Source organism: Calypte anna, chromosome 9, assembly GCF_003957555.1.
Source record: "Calypte anna isolate BGI_N300 chromosome 9, bCalAnn1_v1.p, whole genome shotgun sequence".
In the NCBI taxonomy this organism is placed as follows: domain Eukaryota; kingdom Metazoa; phylum Chordata; class Aves; order Apodiformes; family Trochilidae; genus Calypte; species Calypte anna.
This window is the reverse complement of record NC_044255.1, coordinates 21,998,184-22,006,120: the sequence shown is the minus strand read 5'-3', so window position 1 is coordinate 22,006,120 and position 7,937 is coordinate 21,998,184.

Here is a 7,937-nt window from a genome sequence, read left to right as displayed (position 1 = left end):
GAAAAGAGATGACGCCCAGGCTCACCACTCTGCTGGCCTGCTAAAAGCTTTAGCCAGAGCAACCTGGATTTAGGAAGTGGTAATTCCAAACACAATTTAAAATGTTCAGCTTTCTTCTGTTAATAGCTGTCACTAATTATTGTTGCCAGCCCATCTCCTGTGAATAACCATCACTAATGCATTAACTCTTCCCAAAAGCGGTTTAAAGGATTAACGTGTACCTGGAACACAGCATCCCACCTCCCCACCACTTGGGTTTAAAGTAGGTTTGCTTGGAAAAAAACATAAATTTACAGCAGGGGCACAGCCTAAGCTTATAATAAAAAACAATTTCAGTAATGTACCAAAGCCCACACAACAGCCATGTGCCAGCTTTGTACCCAGAAGCTGCTGTCCTGACCCAACCATCTCAGCCTGGATGCTGAGCCTGCCCTGGGTAAGAAATTAACAGAGGGAACAACATATTAGGGTGATGTAAATGAACTGATGGGACCTTAAGAAATACTCATTCCTATCTCAGTTTACCTGAGATTTTTGTTTGCCTGGCAAACACTTTTTCAAACAGAGTTCTGAGCTCTGTATTTGAAGCCATTACACAGGGTTCCCAACAACACCATCCCGCATGGCTCCATGAGGGATTGGCTCTGTCCCTTTCTTCTCATAGGCAAGGAAATCAGAAACACCTTCTGGGATCCTCCTCAGTCAGCACAAGGGCTGCAATTTGGCCCAGCCTTTACCCAGGGCACACCATGGAAATGCAAAAAAATTCCCCCATCTGTCACCAGCTGAACAAGCATACGTGAGCACTACAGCTTTAGCCTCAAAGCAATCCAGTCCCAACCAGAGAAATATTGTGACATTAAAAGCACTGGAAATATATGATAGAACATCTAGAAAGCTTTTAATCCGGATGAGTTTGAGATAAGGCTATTGTCACTTATTGGAGCTGTCACAAGCACATTTCAACTCAGTAATGTATTATCCAGTCTGTGTGTGCTGCATCTCTGCCAAAACACTATTTGTAGCCTTTTTACAAACATTCATTGTCACTTTGTGTATTTTAAATTTAAGCCTGCTGAAGTTTTAAAGGAAGAGAATGCCATAAATAATATTTTAGAAACTTCTGAGGTTGACCAGAAAAGCTTTTCTGTAGATAAAGGTGACACTAGCTTGAAGCCCAATATATTGCCATTTCCTAGGGCTAGAAGCAGGTGTTGTGGGAGGACAGGAATCTTTTTTGTTCCAGAGTGTAGAGATTTAATTTCAAGCCCTGAGGACAGAAATAATCAAGCCTAAAGTCACTGGTACAAGCAAAGCTGCTGCAGATTTGCACCTCAGCCCTGCACAGCTCTGAGCTGGGGCAGATCTGCAACAACTGCTTTCCATTCTGGGGAGGCAAGAAAGGGCATTGCCACAGCAGATCAATTTTTAAAAATTGGCCTCTGCTTGGAACTCCTGAGGTTTGAAATTGCATTTAGCTGATAGGAAGAAGAAAACATTTTGTGTGAGCATCAGGCAGTCAAAAAGGAAAGTTCCCTCTGCTCCCACTGTGCTGGCAGATACATCTTTCTGTCACCCCTGATAATAATCATCTTTCTGCTTCTTCACACCCTCTAAGCACACAGTGGTCAGCCAAAGCCTATCTGTACTTCTGCCCTGCATTTAAGACCCTCACATTGATCTTTTACAAACCTACCTGCAGACCCATATGGAAGAATTCCTGCCTTCGTTTCACTCTGCCATTTGGTTATTTGGATTATCTAAGTCAGAATTAAAGCTTCCCAGAGCAAGGATGATTTTTCACCTGTTAGAAAGCATCAAGCATCTCCTACATGGGTAATTGAGGTCCTAAAGTCAGTAAGGCAATAACACAGGAGAGCTGTAAAAAATGATCAGAGAAAACATGGAAAACATGAGCTGCAGTTCTGGAAAAAAAAAGAAAAGTAACAAATATTTAAAGCTATATTCTTCAGATCTTTGGTTTTAATTATTTAACTCTCCTCAGCTTGCTTTACCTCATGAAATTGTCCACTGATTCTCCTACCCATGCTGCTGGGTGCTAAAATGGCTCTGAATTAATGCATGCCTATTTGATACCCCCATTCTCATTCTACTATAGCACTGTGTTCTTGTAGGAGATTTTATTTACTTTGAAGTTTACATGATACAGGAAAAAATAAGCTTTGACCTTGCAAAAACAACTCTGCATTTCAGGTTATTATGATGTTTTTTTAAAGCATATGTAAACCTGAATAGCCCTCCTGAATTCAGTGTGAGTAACATCTCCAATCTTTGCAGGATTTGATCTGGAAAATTACACATGCAAATTATTCCACCACAGGATATTTTGCAGATTGATTGAAGCTTGAGGATCAGCCAACACACTAACATTATTTCAGTAAGATATGCAAATTGCTTTGACTAAAGTCCATTTTCTAGTGAGAAAATATTTTCCAGTAGCAATGATAAGAGAAACACTCAAGCATGAACTGCAGAGAGCAGAGTTTCCTGAGCAGAAGCTGCTGGCAGCCAGCTCCTTGTTTTCTCTCAATAATCTGACCTTGCTCCTTAATGAATAGCAAAGCTCCCACTGGAAAAAGAATCAGGGCTCGAGTTTGTAGAAAAAACACCTCTTAAAACATTCCTGTCAGTTTAGGCAAGCACTTGAATCACCAATTACTTTCCCCAACTTTATCCAGAATAAGTTTTGAACTAGAAAATGGAGAAACATTTGGCTGTCTGCAGATTCCTTGCCCCTCAGATTAAAAATTTAAGAGTAAAACAGAGTCAGAATAATAGTTTGGGTTTTCTTTTTCATGTGCAAAGAAGCACAAGGTATTTTTCTCATTTTTTAGCCCAAAGCCATGATTGCCATGATTAATGTTTTGACACCACCTAATCCAATCAAGCATCCTGCTCAGCTGCTAATTGTCCTCTGCATATGTCTGAGAGAAGGGTGAGATCAAATTTGGGTTCAGTACTTGTTGAGCCTGAACTAATGAATCTCAGACCTCAGGATCAACACATGGTTTGGAAGAAAATCCTTGAAAACATCAGTCTCCTCTGACTTCACACTCTTATTTCTCTTCTTACGGTTAAACCAGAAAATTCTTATAGAAAACCCTCCATTTGGAAGAAGGTAAGTAACTGATAAATAAATTCACTGAACCTAAACTATTTGGTTAAAATCAGATCTTGATTTGATGGCTCTCAGTTTTACAACACTGCAAGAAGATCCAAATGCCTAGAAACTTCAGCTGAACTACAGTAAGAAAAATTACTCAAAGCAAGAAGCCAACCAACCAACCAGCCATAAAAAAACCTCATTGATTTTCATTACTTTGATGAAAAACACAGCACAAGCAAAGGAGATGGAATTCTAGTTAAGACCTAAGAGCAGTGTAAGGATGACATGCCGTGTAATGCCTGAAAATGCTGCCCCTAAGAAAAAAAAAGAGTGCATTGTAAAAACTAATAGCTGGAGCAAAAGCAGTTTCACATCCTTTACACACACCTTCCTTTGTAAGAGGAGGTTTATTTTTTCTTCCAGCTTTGCTTCCTTCTTTATTTCTTTTTATCTTGCCTTTTCTGCACACTCACTCACAGAGTTGCCTTGCTTTTTGTTCATGATCATAAATTAATTCTGGGAACTTCCAGGCTCTCCCCATCAAATGCAGCTTGCAAGGCTACAAACCAGAAGTGAATCCCAGCCCCAAATCAGTCACAGGTTTGGTGGGGTACAGCTGTGAAAACCAGGCTGCTGGAAGAGGAACAAAATAAAAGAGGCAGATGACAAGCACTGTACTTCACAGAGAGCATCCCTACGTTTTCTGCCTCCTCTTCTGCTGGCAAGTTGAGCTTTCTGGTCATTTTTTTCCCAGTTGGGAACAAGGTTTGTTCAGTCTTGAGAACCACCCTGTGTCTGTCTCTCCCTCTGACCCTTTGAGGTCATTGGCCAGGTCTAACAAACCTGATGGAAGGGTGAAGCTCAGTCTTGAGAACCACCCTGTGTCTGTCTCTCCCTCTGACCCTTTGAGGTCATTGGCCAGGTCTAACAAACTTGATGGAAGGGTGAAGCTCTAGGAGAGCTTTATTTCTACAAAACAGAGGAATTGGGTGGTGAAGGAAAAGCCTTTTTCCCTTGGAGAAGTACAGCAAGGAACTTGGCTGCCTATAAAAGAGCAGGGGAGGACAATCCTGCTTTGGGGATGGGAAATTCCTGGGAAATCCTCAGCCAGAACCAGCACCTTGTTGGACACTGAAATCAATCTCAAGGGAGAAATCCCTGGGAATGTAACTACACTGATGCTTTTAAGCATTTATCTTATATTTTATCTCTTTCCCACTTAAATCTTTGTATTAAAAGTTAGCTAGAGAACCTGAAATGACCAAAGGGAGAAGCTTCCCTCCCTCTACATTCTGCCCAGATGAGAACCCTTCCAGAGGTGAGCAGAATTTCACACTTTTTACTTTTTCACAGAGGTAGCTAATCAGCTGCTCAACCTAGGGAGACAAAATAGGCTGGTTTTTTTCTTCCTATTCCAAATCTTCACTCTTTTAATTTATTATACCTTCTATCAGGACTCAAAAAAAATTAATTATCCCCTATTGAAATGAGAACATTAAAACTGTTCACTGAACATCTTCATGAACAGCGTGGCCAGCAGGTCCAAGGAGGTGATTCTGCCCCTATACTCAGCCCTGGTGAGGCCACAGCTTGAGTCCTGTGTCCAGTTCTGGGCCCCCCAGTTCAGGAAGGATATCGAGGTCCTGGAGCAGGTCCAAAGGAGGGCAACCAGGCTGGTGAAGGGACTCGAGCACAGACCCTATGAGGAGAGGCTGAGGGAGCTGGGACTGTTCAGCCTGGAGAAGAGGAGGCTCAGGGGAGACCTCATTGCTGTCTACAACTCCCTGAAAGGAGGTTGTAACCGGGTGGACGTTGGTCTCTTTTGCCAGATGACTTTCAACAAGACAAGAGGGCATGGTCTTAAGTTGTGCCAGGGGAAATTTAGGTTAGATATTAGAAAGAATTTCTTTACGGAGAGAGTGATCAGCCATTGGAATGGGCTGCCCAGGGAAGTAGTGGATTCTCTATCCCTGGAGATATTTAAAAAGAGACTGGATGTGGCACTCAGTGCCATGGTCTAGCAACCGCAACAGTGGTAAAAGAGTTGGACTCGATGATCTCTGAGGTCCCTTCCAACCCAGCCAATTCTATGATTCTGTGATTCTATGACTGAGCAGGTTTACCCTGCAAGCATTTACATATATCCAGCAAGCTGATCCTCAGGGATGTCTCCAGTCCCCAGTTCTGGAAAAGGCTCTTTCCTTTCCTGTCCATATATCCCTCCCCCTACAGTCAGAGTCGTTCAGGAATCAGATTATATCCATTGAGCTGTTACTATGACACCTGATAGCATCTCATTTGAGCAGTCTCAACTATTTCTTTGGAAAAGAGGCCTGAGGAATTAAGTGTTAAGAACTTCATACACTCATATATTGTTAAGGAGATGATGAGAATTAGCTCCTCAGAACATGGGTGAGCTGCAGAGATCAAAAATTGCTTCAACCATTTAAGCAGAAAGTTCACTTGCATTTAAGAAGCTGTGAATCCAGAACATAAAGACTGAATTTTATTCCCAAGTGCTTGTTAACGCTGTAGGGACCATTAAAAAAAATATAATAAAATCAAAGTTGTATAATACTCCCTGAGCCCTGCTTATTACTGTTCAATCAGGAAATTATACCCTTTGTGGGGACCCAAGCAGCAAAAAATTCAGGGTTTAATCCAAACTCTGGAATCTCACCTTAGAGCTGTAATTACCAGGTACTTACTTAGCTCAGGAGAAACCTACAGGATTTTATCTATTGATTTCAGTAGGCTTAGGATGAAACTTGCAATGATTTAAAGGATTATAATTTTAAAGATGGAAGCTGCATTTCTGGCTTCAGTTAATTAAAGGAACATTAAACTCAGAAAGGTTTAATACTTAATTGGTGTATTTCAGATATAAGAAAGCAATTTAAGCCTGCACTTAAATGTGAATAGTTTGGACTAGAAATTGTTGCTAAAGTCAGCTGCAAAAAGAGTTTGATACCCATTTATTGATACTCTGATCCAAAAGGCAGTAGGGTGCTGCTCTTTTGGCTCTACTGAGTGATGATTCAATGCTTCAAACAACAAATAAGTTCCCAGTGCCTCAGCACAGGCACAGCAGGAAAAAAAAATCTCAATAATCAGTGTGCTTGAGGCAGGGCTGTGTCCCCACCACATTAAAACTGCTCAGGGGCACAAACTGGGCTGACCTGAGAGACACTTCTGAGCAGCCCAGCTGATTCCACTCTATAGTGGTCACTAAAAAGTCCACTCAGAAATAGAATCCAGATTTACCAACAGCTGGGCTTATTTAGTCTGATAATGGTGATATTCAAACAGAGCAATTACTATCATGGCATTATCTCTTCTTTATCTCACAGTTTCAGCATCTCCAAGTGATGCAGCAAGTGCAAGGCTTGTTCCTTGTGGGACAAGGATGAGGTTTGGGTAGTTAAAGCTCAAATAATGGGAAAGTTCTGAAATGCTGGAATTGCCTGTATTGAAAGCTCAGTATTTGACATCTTGCCTTGCAGAGGAAAAGCAGAGGGTGACAGGGAGCAAGGCAGACACTGCTAATGAAATCCTTACTGAGAAATAACCCCCTTGACCAGATGAAAACAGGCCCCTGATTAAACAACTTGGAGCTCATATGACAGTTAATTCAGCATCAAAGTATTTCATTTAAAGATTGCACGCTTGGCCTTGCTGAGTCAGCTGCAAAGTGTCCAACACAATCAGGTTCTTTCACCTCATTTCTTCCTGTGAGCTTAGCAATTGACCTTTGCTATCCATCTCACCAAAAGCTGAGAGTGTCTCCCAGAAAAACACCAAATACTGACCTTCAAATAGCTGCTGTTGCACCTACAAGCCCTGATCAATCAAATGCTCTAAGAGGGATGGTTACTGGTGTCAGGTACCTTCATATCACAGCCAAGTTGTTAGCTGGGATGCTTTTTAGAGGAGCTTTTCTAAAGAACAGGGAAAAATTGCAAAGCAAATTACAAGACTATCAGAAAGCTTCATCAAGGATGCAAGGACACTAATGAAAGCACAAATCAGCTTCATTCATTAATCCAATTAAGCAGTTATACAAACCTTGCCGGGAGCCAGCTCCACGTGAAGAGTGGAAAGGTACCTCTGAAGCCAAACTACCCCTTGATAAGAAATACCTTTTTCAGGAGGTATTTTATTGGTTGCTTCTTTAGCAGGAACACCTGGAACAGCCTCTTGTGTCTGCAGCTGCTTGGCAAAGCAAGGCCCCAGAAGTAACTGAGTTTTTCCAGCCCCCTTTTCAGTACCATTGTTACTTTCAAAATATTTTCTACTTTGTTCTGTTTCATAAAAAATTTCTTTTTAATGAGCAATTAAGCCACTGCCAGGCACTTACTCAGTGTTGGCCAGGAAAATGAGGAGCTGTCTGGTGCTGCTGGGCTTTGACTGTAATGATGCAGCAGAGAAACTGATTTCTCAAGTTTGCTGATGCAGCATCTCACCCAAACTTCCTTCTCCCTGCTCCAGTCATCTGACAGCTGAGTGAAGCTTCTGTTTCCCAAGTGGACTCAGGGATGTCTCTCATCTCATTAAACACCATGCCTGGGCAGAAATTTTACACTACAACATCCAAATGTCATTTTCTTCTCAGACTCTTGGATGTATTCTTTTGAAATCTGTTTTCACAAATCAAAATCCTTTTTCTTTGCTCAAACCCATCCAGAAGGCAGTAGCTGAGACTCATTTCTTTCAATCAACCTGTAAAACCTAACCCAGTGCCTGATAAAAGAAGTTCTGATTTTTCCAGTCGAAATTCAGTGGGTTATGGAACATGCCCTTACAAAGTATG